We start from the raw sequence: 18549 nt of genomic DNA, 5'->3' as shown, positions 1-18549 counted from the left end.
TTGTGGTATCTCAAGGATGTGACCATATTTCCCAAAGAATATTTAACTGATTTTGACAGGCTAGTCTTAAGTAATGAGCTGCTGGATAAACAAAGCAAGCTGAAAGGAGAGGCCACACTGACATGGTTGGAACATCCACATTTGAGGCCCCCCAGTCTCAAACACACAACTGTCCAAAGACATTTGGGAGGCAGTAACTGTCTGTTCAACAGGCTGAGTGACACCTAGCAGAAGGCAGTTGGAGAGTTATGGAGCCGTAAAGAACTGGCAAAACAGATTTTGATTTGGATGAAATAAATGGACTCTCACCTCAAAGAAGATGTAGGACTTCAGTTTTCAGGACCTGAAACTATTAGGAGAGGAGTCATAAAAATAAAAAAGAGAGAGAACCTTAAAAAGGGAAAGAAAAAAACAGCTGTTTCCTCTGAATCCTACATTTCTTAACTGAGTTGTTCTAATCACTACTGCCTCACATCAATTCAAGCAGGTTTCCTTTCAAGATAGCATTTGAGAAAATGAAATCCCCTTCGAACCATGCAATAAGCATGGGACAAAAAGTCTTGTGCAAAGCAACTAGGGAGCCAAGCAAACAGGGAGTCAGTGCCGACAGCAGAGGCAACAGCTTGCCTTTCCAGGAACGACTTCAGATCCAGGGCACTCAGGGGGACGTAGTATCTAGAGGAGTGGGAGATGAGGAGGTCATGTATCCATGGCAATTCTACAAAGTCACTCCCAGTCTTGGGGCCATCCAGGAAGCAGGGACAGTTAAGAGTTTCTGGTTCTCAGGGTATGGTTCTCAGAAGGACCATCATACACTGTACCTCTTCAGGTAAAATCAGCGGTGGGATCCTTCTTCTGGTAGCTCCTTCCCCAGAGCATCCTGATAAATCGTGTCTCTCACTGTCACTTATCAGCCCTTCTACTTTTCTTTTCCAATAAGCATGGAAAATAAGTGTTTGAAAGAGCCTGGTTACATTTAGGCTGGTTACAATGTAGCCTCACTGGTTACATTTAGGCCCAAACATTAGTATGGTTATTCATATTCCTTTAGCTCAGCATTTCTATTCTCGGGAGGTGGGGGGAGAATGGGCTTAGGGATGACTGTTTCTTTTCACTATCACCAGTCATTTAAAAACAGCTGAGTTTTATTTATTTATTTATTTATATTTTATTTTATTTTGCTTTTCTTGAATTCATTTTTCTCCACCCCCAACCTTTCCACTAACCCCACAATGAAAGACAAACATTAATCCGATAAAAACAGTTGAGAAGTTATGACTGGGTAAACACACCAGAGTGATCACAGTTGATAATCAATTTAGCCTGAGAAGAGTGAAGAGATTCTTGGATTATATTTATTTAAGGCTAATGACTTCTTTAATTTCTAGGTTTTGGATAATGACAAAGAGTGGAAACATTTCACGGGGTGGCTACATCTGCTACATGAGCAATCTAATGATAGACAACATATTTAGGATTGATTACACTGTAGTTGTTTCTGCTTTTGTTGTGGGGTTTTTTTGTTTTGTTTTGTTTTTGTTTTTTTAAGAAACTGGTTAAGACTCAAAATTTCAACTCTAAGGATGTCAACAACGGTCTCAGAGTTGAAATTTTGAATCTTAACCAGTTTCTTAAAAATTGCAACATTGACCAAAGCCATTTGGTTCCCTTAATGCCACTGTTAATCTTTAGTGGAGTAAAAAATGTTGATGACCCAGTGTCCTACCCTCTTTTCCTCCAAAAATAAACCTTCCATAGGGACTGCTGGTGAAAATTATTATGAAGCATCTTGAGAAGTGCACACAACAATCTTCCTTTGTATATCAAGCCAGTGTCTTCAACAGCAAGTAAAATTTTCTAACATTTCTAACTAGTGGGGCCTGTCTTAACTGTTGGCTCATTTGAGTACCAGCCACTAACCAGTCCATCTTGAAAATGAGCATAGAAAGTGTTTCCTCCCACATTCTTGTTTTGGCAATATTCTTTTTTTTTTTTTTTTTTTGCATTTTAGGTTTTGGGGTACATGTGAAGAACATGCAAGATTGTTGCATAGGTACACACATGGCAGTGTAATTTGCTGCCTTCCTCCCCATCACCTATATCTGGCATTTCTCCCCATGCTATCTCTCCCCAACTCCCCACCCCCCATCCCTCCCCTATTTCCCCCCAACAGACCCCAGTGTGTAGTGCTCCCCTCCCTGTGTTCATGTGTTCTCATTGTTCAACACCCGTCTATGAGTGAGAACATGCAGTGTTTGATTTTCTGTTCTTGTGTCAGTTTGCTGAGAATGATGGTTTCCAGGTTCATCCATGTCCCTACAAAGGACATGAACTCATCGTTTTTGATGGCTGCATAATATTCCATGGTGTATATGTGCCACATTTTCCCTGTCCAGTCTATCATCGATGGGCATTTGGGTTGGTTCCAGGTCTTTGCTATTGTAAACTGTGCTGCAATGAACATTAGTGTGCATGTGTCCTTATAGTAGAATGATTTATAATCCTTTGGATATACACCCAGTAATGGGATTGCTGGGTCAAATGGAATTTCTATTTCTAGGTCCCTGAGGAATCACCACACTGTCTTCCACAATGGTTGAACTAATTTACACTCCCACCAACAGTGTAAAAGTGTTCCTATTTCTCCACATCCTCTCCAGCATCTGTTGTCTCCAGATTTTTTAATGATTTCGGCAATAATCTTAAGTAAGTATATTGTGACTACGAGGAAACCTACAATTTTTGCCTGCCTGATATAAACTGCTACTTGCCTTGAGGAAAAGTAGAAGGCAATTTGTCAGGCTTTTCCCGAATATCACACAATGTAGCACATGGCATGAGGTTCGGCTTTCCTGGCTTTAGCTAATACTAATATTATAATATTTCACATGAAACTTTGACACAAATCCCATGCACCTACTTAAACCTCATAACTACATACCCAGAGTTGAACAAACTCATTCAACCTTGATACTGCTTTCTCCCTCAGTCCCCAGAGCCTCGCCATCATCTAATCCCGTTGAATTTGCCTTCTACATACTTTTCAAGTGCATTTATGTTATTCTCTCCACTGGTAACCATTTTAGTCCAAATGAGATATTTTTCCTCACCTAAAGAAGACCAAGAGCCTCTTAACTGATTAAAAAAAATCAGAGAGAAAAATAAATGAAAAGAAAACCTAGCCCTTTTGGGTTGTTTGTTTTTGTAGTTCAGTTTTTGCATTGATTGTTAAAACAGAGAAGTTATGTTAGCTAATGTTAAAAACTATCTGTTATCCTCCTGGAAAAATATTTGTAACACATATTGCTACACTATCAGTCTCTGATTTCTTTTGTGATTGTTGTTGCTGCTATTTTCAAATGATTGCTTTTGGTCTGTGCTTTCTCTTTTACCAACAGGAGTGGAAATATAAGAAAGGGGGAGAGCTAATTCTTACCTTTATAAGGGGATTTTAACAGTTTCGAATCTATTTATTGGGACAGTACACATATGGTTGTAATAATGATCACACAATTTCTCACTCATTACAAAACACGCATGGCATTAATTGAAAGCTACCACAAGAAAGGAGATGTATTGTGATCCTGGATATTAAGAAGTGCCACCGTCTCCTATGCTCTTATTTTCCTTGCACAAAATCTAGATTTAAATGAGAACAGCAGGAGTAAAATATGCACCAGGGTTGAGTGTTACAACTGACTATGAGTGGCTTGTCCACTGCTTTGTCATTTACCAGGGCTGCCAGCCTACGATAACAATAATAATCATAGAAACAGTGTAAGCCAGTGACTGATCTAAGCTCATTTTAACATAAGCGTAATGTCATCTTCCAAATGATAGGAATTGTGTGTATTGGTGGCTCTGAGCAGTGTTTCTCCAAAGCAAAATTTGCAAACTAGTGGCTCTTAGGCTAGATTCAAGCAATAGACCAACCTTGTTTTTCCTGCACAATGTTTAAAAAATGTTAAAATTTAACCTAATTGAGATTTCTAACTTCTGGAAAATCAAAAGATGGGTCCTTGATATCTGGCAGTAATCCCTTCAGACCAGGCTTGAGCTTCCCCAGTTCTGCAGTCCCTACCATTCTGACTGTCTTACATGCTACTTACTTCACTAATTTACTTACCTGCTTGCCCTCCTTAGACATTCACACTTGTAAACCCAGCTATAAGGGAATTACTACCACCACTGAAAATCAGTCCTCATTTGAAAGCTGGGGGCACTTTCAAAGAAAATTGTTTGAAGTGACAGCCTAGAAAACTGCAAAGATTCACCACTCCTGTGCTTCCCAGATGCCGTCATCGGACCCAAGATCCAAGTTTTCTGTCCTGTAGTTTTCCAGTGAAGGGGAGCACAGAGTTTCTGGGGGTTTTTTCCCTTCATTTTTTACCAGAAGAGGCTTTCAAAGATCTTTTTAAAGTGAAGAATCCCCTTTAATTCAAGGAAGTCTTACATGTAATTTCACTATAAAAACAGATGAAAGTTGTCCTGGTTAAAAAAATGAGAGGTTGATGGGAGCACCCCACCAGCACAACTAACCCCAAAATGACTCTCTTTCCCAGGACATCTCTAGGGGCCCGAGGTGAGCTGCAGGACCCTGTGTGAAAAAGCCCAGGCAGCGCATTTCCTACAATAGATAAGACTTCCATGAAGAACTCAGTCACCAAGTCTTCTGCTAGAATGCCAAGCACTGTGGCTAAATTTAGAGCCCAGGAAAATAAGATTTGGAAGGGACCTCAGAGACCATCTGTTCCGACCCCATCAGTTTATACAGAAGGAAAAGTTAGTAGTCTAAGCTAAGAGAGACAACTAGTCCGTGACAGAACCAGGCCTCATCTCCAGGCCTTCTCACCTGCTCTCCACTTCTCTGCCTCCCATTCAGTCCTGTGAATATCCTAAAGAGAGCCAATGACCTCAGACAAAAGGAACTTGAATTACAACTTAATCATGAATCTGTTCCTCTGTCCCTGGATTTCAGCATGGGGAGGGGGAAGGAGGAGCCGAAGGTTTCATGTAAAAGGGATTAGTCAGTTTTCAGGGAGTAAGGAGACATTTCAGACACCCTCTCCCATATTCCCAACCTTGGCATATTCCTGTGCCAAGTCTCCAGACACCGGCATTTGGTTGTCTGTTGAAGTGCCAGCCTCCTCCAGTTTTCGCCAAACAGCTGAGGTGAGGAAGCATATTTTATGCCCATACATCTAACACAGGGCCCAGCACAAAGGAAAATCCCAATGCATGCCTAAGTGAATTGAATTCTCACAGTTATTCTCTATCTTCTTAAAGATCTTGGGTTTTACTCAAAGTTTAAAAAGAAATCACCACTAAATGCAATTAAACCTTCATTCTAAGTACTAACAACTAGGGTTAAAAAATATTACATTCTTTTTGAAGCCAATCTCTTTTAATTTTATGAAATACAAAGGTGAATTTCATATGATGATTTAAAACGGAATAACGAATTACCACAGTAAGGGCCCAGAAAAGGTCATTGGAGATTTCCAGTTTAGACCTGTGAACCCAGCGCTATTTAAAGTCCTTTCACAGCTCATGCAGGATCCAGTGAAGAACAGATTAAAAAACGTAGTTGCTCAGCTCTCCTCTACCTATTTACACAGTGCCTTTACACAGCCCCATCTTTCTGCAAAATTCACAAAATTGGGATTCCAACTGTTAATGTATTAGAAATCTGAGAAAGCAACATTTGAGAAAGCATACTGTTTGTCAACATAGATAAATATGTTTCACTACACAATTCCTCTGTGTGTCAGAAGGTAGAGGCCCAATATTTTATAGTCCATAAGACAGCTCTACAATCATTTATTCAAAAGAATGATTCTTGGCTGTTTTGACTACAAAAAAATTAGTAACCAGAATACTTTTATTGCTAAATTAAAGATTTTTAAAAGGTGAAAGGTGGTTGTTAAAGGAGACCTTCTTAAGTATTCTCAGTGAAAACACACAATATAAACCACTGCGGTTATGGGCCACTGTAGGATGCAGAGCACAGAGGTTAAGAGCATGCATGTGGGTGTCAGTTTCAATGCATGTGAGTTACAATTGTGGTGATATGATTTTGGTCAGCTTTCTAACCTCCTGAGGAAGCTGAGACTTCCTTTTTCTTAAAAAAAAATAGTGCTAATAATAATCCCTACCTCAAAGAGCTGATATAAAAACCAAATGAGTGAGTATATGTAAACAACTTAAAACAATACTGGACATCTAGTAAGAACTCAAAGAACATAGCTAGCCTTAGATCAACACTATTATTAGATGAGAAACATCAACCCAGACATAATCTACTAACGTGTTCATGGACACTGGCCACAATATAATATGTGCAGCATATGCAAATAAACTATTGCTAAGGTTATCAGAGCATAAACTCACTGAGGGAAGGAACGCATTTTAATCATTTAAAAAAATTTACTGATAGGTTCCTTACACAGGGTTTTTACACCCAGGAAATCAAGTCTTGTTGAAAAAGAAAGAAGGAGAAAGAAGAAGATTTAGAATGACATCAAGGGAATACAGGAGTAAAACCGTTGATGTATCAATAGTTTATATTTTTATCTCCCAGATGAGTCTATTTTTAAAATAAAGCAAACTATATCAAAATAAAGAAATCCTATGTGAATGTAAATACTGTCCAGAAAATAGTAAGGAAGCATTGCTTCAACCCTACACTTTCCTAATCAGTCTTTATATTGCAGTGTCTCTTGTCACGCAAAAGACATAGCCACCCACTATACCTTGGAGAACACTTCTGGAGCATACTTGAAATTAACAAGTATGTATTACAAATGTTTTAATTAGCTGTGGCTTCGGAACCTCCATATCCCGATATCTCTCACTGAACATCACCTATCATATAGAATTGCTTGACCTCTGAAGTCACTGACATTTTTGGCCAGAGGGACCCCCAACTTCCAGTGCCATATTTCTGCATAAGCACTCCATATGTTCAAGGTAGGTGAGCTGTCTGTGTAGTCACATGTACCTGGATGCAGAGCAGGGGACATTTGTGGATTTCAGCCTGGAGCCTCAAATCCACAGAGATCCAGCACTGCTCCCCAAGAGGAAAACAGCAAATACCACAACAGTGTGGCCTATTAACCTTTCCGGCTTTAAACTTTTAAATCAAGCTAAATCAAGGCTTGAGAAGAAAGATCACAAAATAAAACTTTCAAAACAAGTGAAAGCATCTGACTCCCCCCAACACAAGGAAAGAACATCAGTTAATGACCAAGTCATACATATTTGTGTGGCATTTGAGTTTATAAAGTACTTTTACAGGCTTATTTATCCTTACAACTGACCTACAAGGAAAGCTGAGAATATTATTCTGTTTTACAGAATAATATTGGGCTGAGAAAAATGAAATGATTTGCTTGCAGTTATATATTTAAGAAATGTGAATCATAGGCCACCATGTTATTATTGCTTTCTTCATCGCATCCCATTTGCCCTGTCAGAGAGATATGTAGAGCTTTGCCTTTAAAACTATCTGAAATTCTCCAAATGAGGGTCATAAGACACAAATCCCCAATTCTGCATATTGCAATGTGTCATAATGACGAGGAACATTAAAAAAAGAAGACAATGCATAAGACTGTGAATGTGCATATTTTACAATAAAGCTTCTTCATTAACGTAAACACCGACGAGTGTGCCCATATTGTGTTCAGCTTTTTTTCTCAAATATATAATATTATACGTTTTTTCATTTTAATAATTTCTCCCTCCTCCTCCCATTAGAATTAACTTATTTTGTTGTTTCTAATAAGGAAATCCTTTCCTCTCACTTTGGTTTGGAATATTTTGGAATGTCTGGAATGCCAAGATTCTAAAATGTGGCTTCAAAGGTCAAGTAATAAATGCCCCATAAAATAAGTGAGTAATGGTTATATACACCGTTGCTGTATTTTCAGTAATGCTGATATAAAGCTATATACTGTACTTTGTCAATTCACATTCATCAAGTTCCAGAAATATTAGAAAATCATTAGAGGTTTATGTTGAGTTTGCAGATAATACTAACATATAAGTCAAGACTGAAATATGGTAATCAGAAAAACAGTTGAAAAGTGTCAATAAACTGTAAAACACCCGTGGTGGTGTTTGCAAAGCTTTCATCAGAAAGCCGGCCATGTGAAGAAATGGAAATGGATATTTTGGTCACACTGTGGGTCAGCTGCTGCTAAGTGTCAAGTTAGCAGAGGAGAGTCGGTGACTCTGAGGATTATGACACAGAGACTCAGGCACTACTGAGAACTGCTGAGCATTTGGTGAATTCTACTTATCTCCAAGGATGGCGGCAGCCGTCGATACGAAGCCTGCCATCCATCAATCTGGAGTCTTCTTCAGACATCCTCTGTCTGTTGATCAGAGGAAGACTTTGGGGAATCAGGCTTCCATTATCAGGATTTTGTCTGTGATCTGAACAAGCCACTGAACCTTTAACTTTTCACTTGGCAAAAGCATATATGCTGGAAAAGTCCTGACAGTTCATTCATTTTGCTCCATCCCGGAGCCAGCTGATGTCTGACCGGTGAGACCCGCCCTCTTTGATGTTGTACTCTTTTGAGAGTGCCCTGCTGTGAAAAAAATTTTATCCATCCAAATTAAAGAGAAATATTTCTGCATCCAGCTGTTAGCTGTGACATGTTTGCCATTTTTCAGGGCACTGGCTTGGTGCCATCCACAGGCTCTGCTGCAAACCTATCTTTTTCCCTCTCCTCTGTTGCAGCAATAATATCCACAGTGCACAACTGTCTCCAGTGTCCACACAACATCAACACTAAAAAGGAAAAAAATGGTAATCTTACATTGCTAAGAACAACCTTGGAAATATTTTCATGGAGCAATTTCTTGTTCATTTTTTTTCTCTCTCTCTTTTTAGTTTCAGTGTTAATGTATTTCACAGACTGTAAAATTCTTTGACAAAATCTACCCATTTAAAAATTGCTTAAATCCAGTCTTTAAAAATCTATCGTTAATTAAAGCAGTCAACAAGAATTCTTGACTCTATTAAATATATTTACAAATGAAATGAATTTGGATCCTGAACTTATTTTGTATATACTGAGTTCACATTAAAAAATAGACATTCATTCATGCGTTCATTTGAGCAGAGAGTGTACTGCAAAAATAAAGAAAACTCTCATGAAAGACTGAATAAACATTTATATCTAACTAATCAAGAAAACCTGTATCTTCTTTTATTTATTAAGTGCCACTTGGGGGCTCAAAACATTGCTGCCACAAACTCTGTGTATTGTAAACAAAGGGCAGCTTTCATTATTACCACGTTTTTCTCCATATCCTGAGATGAACAAGTAAAGCACCACGGTTTTCAGCTTCCCTTCTATTCTGGCTTTCCTCTCTCTTCTCTCTCATATGCACTTTTGCTGAGATGGAAGGGGATCAGTAAACTAGACCTCAGCCCTTGGCATCAGAGAATCCTGCCTTGCAAATATCTCAGACTATGGCTAGTAAATGCGAACAGCTACTCAGTATCCTTTCTCGTGTCAGCAAAAGGTGGATTTTTGGAAAATAACAACAACAAAAACATCCTATATGTGGGAAAATATCAATTTTGGCAAATAAACTACAGAGAAATTTGTATTAACATCTTCACCCACTTTTAAAAATAAAGCCTTGGTTTTATACCAAACAGGAAATGGGACTATTATTTTGTTAAAATAATCCTACAAATAATAGTAGTGTGAACTGATAGGATTTGCATGTTACATACAATAGAATACCAAATAGTTCTGCGCTAAGAACTATAAAACGACACATTGAAGTTAATGCGCACACTGCGATGTACACTTGAAATCTCCCTGTGGCTCATGCAACACATGTTATGGAGTACTATTTAACTCTATTGTAATGGAAACTTTCGGTTTATATAGTCTAGTGGGTACAATATCAAACAGACCTTGCTGAAACCTGATTATACTTCAGTTATTGACTACACCTCGGCCTAGTAGCTACTGAAAAATATAATTTCCAAGAAACAGCTTGGACCAAAGCCTTGGTGCAAACTGCTATGTTAGACAGCAATTGTATCAAATACTTACAAAGTACTAAGTGGGAAATGTTTGTGAAGAGAACATCTCTAAAAAATTCAGGGAGACTACTTCTGCTTATATGTAGACACACACACACACTATGCCCTAGAGCTCACCCGCTTTTTTTTTAGTGAGAACTTTCTAAAGACACAGAATGTTTGTCCCAATGAAGTAATGGTTTCCTATGGTTTTACTTCTTTTCAGAGCAGTCTACAGCTTTATTTCTTTGCTGAAATGTGTCACTCTTTAAATTATTATGTTTTCCTAAGTCTACGACATTCTTTTCCTAACCACACCAATAAAGTGTGATTGTCAGACATGCTTTATTATGGGGAAAGTGACCGTCTGCCAAGGATAGAAAACATAGTTTCAGACCTTAAATAATTGAGAAGATGTTCCTTATGTCAAGCTGGGACAGTGCTGAGCATGCACTCGGTTCCCAATTTACACTGTCCTGCCCTGGATCTGACAACAACAGAATAGACAAAGTCTGCCCTCAGACTCAGGGAGCTCAAGAAAGAGAGCATGCAAGAGCCACAACTGGCCTAGATAAAACACATTTATTTGCCATAGGTTTCCTCCCCATAAGATCCAGGAGATGAGGCGCCAAGGATAGAGGGTGATGACAGTAATGGCGAGTCTCAAATTTAGACCTTTGATGTCCCAGACAGCATTCTTTCAACAAACATTTAGTAAGCAGCTACTATGTGCCAGCCACTGTGCTTGGTGCAGAGCATTAAAAACACAAGACCCACTCCCCACCTCAAGTAATTTACAGTGCCATAGGTGAGAGACATGTAAAACAAATCATAAGCCATCCAATCTGGCACAAAATCTGTAGATTTTCTCATCCAATCTTTGGATATTTGTTGTCTAGAATGGGGTTCCTACGTGTGGAAAAGGTAATCCATTACAATTTTGCAAAAAGGACATTGGGACAAAGAGAGGTAAAGCTAATCATTTAAGCCAATGCTAGATTAAAAAGACAGCATTAAACAAGCATGCAAGGATATAACCTCAATGAGGGCTAGGATAAAATCTGTCTTGTTTGTCATGGTATCTTTTTTGCCATGCCTAGGCATTAGCACAGTGCTTGGCACATAGCACCTGGTGTTGGGAATATGTCTGTCAGTTGGTTGGTTGCTTGGATGGCTGCTTGGATGGGTAGCTGGATGAAGAGATGGACAGTCAGGTGGATATAGATAAAAGGATACGATGCCTTCCAAGTACCCAAGCATTAAGGGCTGGGCCATGTGTCTCTGCTCTGAGTGAGTCAGCTAAGGCAGAGTTGAGTATGCAACTGGGAGAATTTTATGGCATGCAATGTTGCTTTCAAAAGTATGCCTTGCCTCAATGGCTAAAATGAACGTTTTCTTTAAAAATGTCCAAAAGTGTCTGCAGAGTTGAGGCTGCTACAAAGCAGCAGGATAAAGACTTCATCCAATGGAGAGGCCTAGCATGTACCTGTCTCTCTCCAAATATTGGTCCTCCTCTCATTCCAATCCCTAAAACTGTTCCATGCTGAGGACTATTGTTACCATCCCTAGTTTTCCCTTTTGCTGACTTCTCAATTCCCCATCATGCCTCAGCACTTCTCTTCAGGGCCCGTTCTACCCTTATAAGGATCCTGGTAGCTGTAATTTATATCTAGTTGTGAAGGTGGGTCAAGGAGCTACTCTTGAAAAGAATATTTGCATTTTGAGCTTTATCCTTAAGTGAAGTTTGAAAGGGGGCAATGACCTTTTAAAGGAATTTGAAAACCTGTAGTAAGAGCTGAAGTCATCCATCACGGGGGAGAGCAGATAGCCATTCCCAGGACCCTTCCCATTGCATAGATGGCTGTGTAAGTCCTCATAGAGCTCTAGGGAAAGCTGCCCATCATGCTTCTGCAGTCCTAGTCCAGGAGCACAGGCTCCCTGAGGAGGGTGGGGCTCAAAGGAGAAGGCAAAGGATTCTGGTTACAAGGGCAACCCCAGTTCCTCCTCAGAAGAGCTTTCTGCAAGTAATCTACAGGGGGTGCTAGCAGGGCCACTCAGCCCCACTTTCATAAAGAACCTCAAATTTAGACCTTTGAAGCCATTTCCAGATGTGGTTACGCATACAATCACAGAGATGGACTGACAGGATTGAAAGAAGGAGGCCTTCTTTGCACAAGTCTAAATTGGGTCCCATGACTGGACCACACTGCCTGTAGCAAACCATAAATTAACATTTTTATAAATCCTGTAATTAACTTATGAATAACACGGTTCTATGTTTCTGGTATTAAAAGCATTAAGTTGTTAAAGGTAAATATTTAAAGTATACCACTGTTTTTGTAACCCTATTTTGGCATTTTTTTCATTTTTCAATATATCAAGAGCCTCAGAAAACGAAAGTGGCCCAGGCCTCCAAACAGGCCTGGTTTGGGCTGGCTAATAAAGCTCCTTTCACACAGCTGGGTGGGAGGCTGGCAAGTGTGCAGCCAGCACTGGGACACCATGCTCTCCCCTAGAGAGATGGCCCCGTGTTTCCAGATGGGCATTTGTGTCCATAAGGTTTGGTTCCCTGAAAATCTAACCAAGAGAGCCCATCAATCTGAATGTCTGGGACACAAGGTTTGCCAGTCCTCTGGTTAGCAGAGGTTATGGCTCACATCAGCCCCCAAAGAAAAGAAGGCACCTAGTTACCACATTGTTATAACCTGTAGGCTTCCTAAATTCTAGACAGGATGTAGGAGTCCCTTCTTTCCACAGGAAGCATCTGTGGGCTGACAGGAAATAATGGATGGCATCTCTTACATTGGGGTCTATAAAGAAGTTTCAAGCAAGGCTACGAACACCTTGAAACCACAGTAAAATGATGTGTGTGTACATGAGTAACCTTCTGAGAAGAAGGTTCATAGTTTTTATTAGATTCTCAAAGGATGTGTATACACACACACACACACACACACTTTAAAAACTACTGCCAATTCCCATACTTTCAGATAAAAGGAGCGTGCTGACTGGAGAAATGGAAATGAGAACATCTGTGAATGAGTTAGAGTGCTTGGGGTGTTTAATGTACTTTTGAGGAGGTGCTCTTCAAAGGTTGATGGGTTTCTCTGGTCTCTGAAGTACTTGATCTCGCTCTCATTTCCTCCTTTCCTGAGCTAGAAATCCTGAGCTTTTTTTTTCTTCTTCTTCTTTTCACTGTGCTTTCATTTTGAATTTGATTGCAATTGTGTTGTGATATATTGGTTTTACCTAAATCTCTGACCACATTTTCAGGACCGCTAGAAAGCAAACTGAAATAGAATCTGTTGGTTGGTTTATTTCATAAGACAGACATTTTTAGGTTAAAAATCATGTGTGTGGCCCAGATTACACTGGGCTGCTCAATATTTCAACTTTGTGAACATTTAGAATTTACTGAGTCAATGGTTATTAATACACCAAAGCATTCCCTTTCAGCTTTGATCAAATTCTATGATGCCACCATTTTTCCTACTAAAAAGAAAACATATAATCACATTAAATTACCTCATTCAATAGAATCATTTCCTTTGTGAGCTATAAATTTTGTATAAATTAAGGCATTGTTAATCTTCCTCTGGCTTATCCCCTCATATTTCCTAGTTAATTAGTTGCTAGATGAGCCACAGATTAGGAATCCTGTGTTCTAATTCTTACTCTGGCAGTATTAACTGTATAACCTAGTAAGTCACTTAACTTGAATCTCCATGTGCTCCATTGTGAAGCATGGGCATTAAGTTAGATGATCTTTGGGATTCTCCAGCCTATTTCCATGACCCCATAAATTGATTACTATGTAAATATGTCTTAATATAAGTACTTGACTGTTGGAACCCGGAAGGATAAGAGTCATAATGCAACCATTTCAAGGGTATTTAAAAAAATGTCAATACCAATAAGGGGGAGATGGGATAACAAAAGTCACAATCTTTAATTAGACCTAAGCAAATTTAATCATAAGTTATGGCTTCCAAGCTGTTGAGTCAAGAATAAACTGTTAAAAAGTTATACTTTAAAAAATTCCACATAAGTAGAAGTGAATTCAATTATACAAACATTTAAGCTATGCATTTAGATTAAATGAAAAGGAGACATGGTTGTGGAATGAATCAGACAGCCTGGTTCTGAATCTGGGATTCAGCTAAACATTTAAGTCATTTGTAAGATGAGGAAGGTCCTCATGTTAAAGAGTTTCTGTGAGGATAAACAGATTGTCCATATTAAGGGCCTGACACACAGTAAGTGCTCAAACAGCACCATTATCATTGTTTTCTATTGGTGGGTTTTAATTTCCCTTTCCAAAACAAATTTCCTTCTACTTCAATATTTCTGAAAATCTAACTAGATATAGATATATCTATATCTATATTAGTATAAATGTATACTAGATACATTTATACATATAGTATAAATGTATGCTAGATACATTTTCTTCCGTATCTAGTTTCTTCTGTATAACTAGATACAGAAGAAAATGACAGAATTTTGGACCCTTGGGTATTGTGAGTTAAGTGGAACTGGGCCTAGCAGGAATCAAGTCTCAGCTGGGTGACTTCAGATAAGTTACATAATTTCTCCAAGCTCATTCTTGTATGTAAGAAGAGAATAATAACTCTATAGAGGAAGCATGGATTAAGAGAAATATGACATATCAAGGGCTGCAAATTGTGTCTGAAATATAATTACAAAAGGAAATTTCTAGAAAAATAAATTTTTTTTTTCCTGTAGCTCAGTGGCCCCCCTTTCACAAATCATAACAAATTCTGAAAAATTCCTATACAATTACTTTAATCATATAATGAATTAATTACATAAATGTCAATGTATAAAATAACATTTACTATATTAATTCAGGAAAACTTGAAAAATTTATTCAAAATTTCTAAGTCATTTCAGATGTATCTCATTATATCACATCATATTTTTTTAAGTTAAAATAATATTTTAAAGGGGGAAATAATATTGCTCCCATGTCCTCAAAACAATCAGAATTTGATATATTTATTTTACAAAATAATGTTGAGCTGGGATATGATTACTCAAAATTGGGTTTATAAAACCAAGGAAGTATAATCATGATAAATTGCACATGGTTTATACTTTTCTCTATATAATTTCTGTAATCACCCTTGTAAAAATTACCATAATTAACTCTAAAAAATAATTGACTTCATTTAAAAAAAATTTTAACTTAGAATCTGAGGTTTAATTTAAAAGGGGAACATGGCTAATGAAAGAATAGCCTGTAAACAACTTTAGAAACAATAATACCTATAATTAAAATTTAAGAATTAACAACTTGCCTTCTGTTTATTAGTAAGCCATTTACAAGCCTAAGTCTCAGCAAGAGTAAACACATATAACAATCCTATGCACCAGAAGAAAGGCTGAATATAAAGATTCTGTCTTATTCATGAAACCTGTTTTTCTGACATTTACTTTGTAACAATTTCATCGGAAAGCAAAAATTCATAGCCCTATCAAGATACGTGCCATTTTTTATTAGGTAAGAAATTTTTTTCCCGTAAGTCATCTTTGCATTTCTTTTGCAATAAATTCAATACATGTCAATGTCTAAATGGTATAATTAAAATACAACAAATATTTTTTTTTCCTTTAAAGTGAATAATTTTGTCCTGCTGAGAAACTACATAAATCTTGGCTAGTTTGTACATTTTTGCTTTCAAAGATGTAATGTAACCTTCAGAGCTGTTACATCATGTAAATAAATTTCAAAGATGGTATTAATATAAAAACTATATCACATAACCCTAAAAATTTAATATAGCTGCCATGGCAATAACCAGATCATTTTTCCAAACAAATATATATTCCATCATGTCATTTTGAACTTTTTCTGACCTTTTTTTTTTTTTTAAGAAAGAAAACTACAATTGGGACCAAATGTTTTGTGAAAGAAAATGAAGGCAAGCTGATTTGGCCAAGTACAGATAATTTCAGATTAAAGATGTTACTACATCTTAGAACTTAACCCATTTTTTTCATAAGCTGCAGTAATTATGATACAATTATTATATCACTTAGGAAGTCTATGAGCTTGCAATAGTGCTTAGAATATTTTTGAATGGTTTGATATAAACTATTATCAATTACACAGTTTCTTTATACAGAAAAATCAAGTGTAGGATTTGCTGCTCTTTGAAATAAGGGTTACAAGTGTGTCAGCATCTTTTCCACAAACAAATCATAAAAACATTTATATCAAACAGGAGCCCTTCCTGCAGCATCCTTTTTGCCACCCATCCTTCCTCCTTCCAGGTCGTCCTCCCACATAATCCAGCCCATCCCTCACACTCCTCTCCAACCACATCTTGGTTCCAGAATCTCTAACTTCATTCAATTTTGCACCTGTAATAAACCCAAGATCCCCAAATCTTCACATTTTAAAAACTGGTTGGATCAGTCAAAGGAATCAAAAGAGTAGACACAGTGATCCTATAGAAATAAAGTCACCAGGGTCCAGCAGAGGCCACACACAGTGACACCTGCATCCCTGAGGACTGGTTCTGCATATACCAGTAATGATTCTCTAAAGATCCTTTCAAGAACAGCAACAATTCTATAGACCATGCCTTCCACATGCTAAAATACACACACACACACACCCCTCCAAAAAAAAAGATGCAAAATCTAATTTTTCACTGAATATCATCCATACACTATTAGCTGCATCTCTTCTGAATGTTTCCATGAGAAGATCAGTTCATAGACTACCTAAAAAAGAACATATCCCTAAAACGAATCTGTCAAGAGATTCTACAGCACACTTTAAAGCTCATTTCTACTTTGAGAAATAATAAACTTCTTTTTCTTATTTATCAAATAACTGTTAATTCAATATTAGAATTTTCATTCATTTAAAAACTGAACTAGTGTACTCTATTAGTCCGTTTTCACACTGCTACAAAGAAATAAGAAAGACTGGGTAATTTATAAAGGAAAGAGGTTTAATTGACTCACACTTCCGCACGGCAGGAGAGGCCTCAGGAAACTTACCATCGTGGCAGAAGGCAAAGGGGAAGCAAGTACTTTTTTCACAAGGAGGCAGGAGAGAGAAATGCCAGCAGGAGAAATGCCAGACGCTTATAAAACCATCAGCTCTCATGAGAACTCACATCATGAGAACAGCATTGGAGAAACTGCCCCCATGATTCAATCATCTCATTGCCTTGATGGGGGGGATTATAATTCGATATGAGATTTGGGTTGGGACACAGAGCCAAACCATGTCGTGCACTTTAAAGGGAGGGTGCGGGAAGCATGGTGCTTCACAAGGCTTAGGAAGGGCCCTGCTGCTTCTCTTCTCTAGGCCAGCTGACATTTCCAACAGCTTCTTTCCGTGCCTTCAAAAAGAAACAGCAAACAACTGAAACAAAACCAAACGCTTGTCATCTAACGTGTCCACATATTGAAAATTCTCTGATTATGTTTGCTTTGCTTTTTACAGATGTGATGATATATAAAAATCCAAATTTACAAAAGAGATAAAGGAATAATTTTGACAAAAAACTTTACTGGTTTTCTGAAAACATTCAACTTTCCCAAATTCCTAAAGTATTACTTGAATAAAGCAAATTCAAATTATAACATTTCAAAAACATAGCTGCTATGTGAAATAGGTTTTACCTGTGTGTACACACTGATAAAGAGCAGAGATGATATAGGCACTCAATAATCTCCGCTGAAAGCAAATGAGTAAATGCTCATACACATGTGATAAGATAACCCGCTATCAGAACCATTCCTGACATTTTGGTTTTCATATCTGCCTTTTCCCTCTAAAGTATGTTTCACACTTCTCTTAGCTTGGTACAATTGCCAACTACTACTGCTTCCTTTTGCACTTAGGATTCCAGAACAGTATGTCATATGATTTACCAATATTCACTCATGTGCTTATTTTTTAAAGTCATTAGAACAGGAAAAACTTCCCAGACCTAAGTTTCTTATCTTTGGGCACAAAATCATGAATGAAAAAAAAATTTCTTACATCATAGAAAACCATGTAAGCTGTCAATAATTCTGGCCTGTATCAGTATCTGAAAGGGGGTGGAGTGAACCTAGAGCAGACAGGATTTCCCATACCTCAGCATCAGCATTCGTGGTTTTTGCTGTATCTTTACACCACCCATACCGTTACGTACTTAATATTCTTAAAATGACTTGAAATCAACTTGTTCCTGGTACTTAGCCTCATCATGAGCAATATTATTTGTAAAATTGTGGGTTTGATGTGCCAGATATACTAAGAACATTTTTCAATATATCACTACCTAAAAGTATTTTAAATACAACAACATATTACACTTCGGGAAACACTGGCTTAAGAAACAAGACACTGCATTGGCTTCCAAGGCCAGCTCTGCCCTAGCAATGTGTGCCATAGGTTGAGTAATTTTAAGTTCTAAGGATTTCCTGGTTAATGCCAGGGTAATCTCAAAATTTTTAAATTCTAA

The 18549-nt window shown here is 37.8% G+C and overlaps 1 protein-coding gene across 1 annotated transcript in view; it reads right to left on the bottom strand.

Moving 5' to 3' along the window:
• The window catches only part of PRDM6 (PR/SET domain 6), a 118805-nt gene that overhangs the window by 37428 nt on the left and 62828 nt on the right, over positions 1 to 18549 (bottom strand). The window lies entirely within an intron of this gene.

The sequence above is a fragment of the Aotus nancymaae genome, unplaced genomic scaffold, assembly GCF_030222135.1.
Source record: "Aotus nancymaae isolate 86718 unplaced genomic scaffold, 86718_ANA_hifiasm-v0.15.2.pri h1tg000064l_0, whole genome shotgun sequence".
Lineage (NCBI taxonomy): Eukaryota > Metazoa > Chordata > Mammalia > Primates > Aotidae > Aotus > Aotus nancymaae.
Note: the sequence above shows the minus strand (reverse complement) of the source record. Positions and strands in the feature narration are given on the sequence as shown.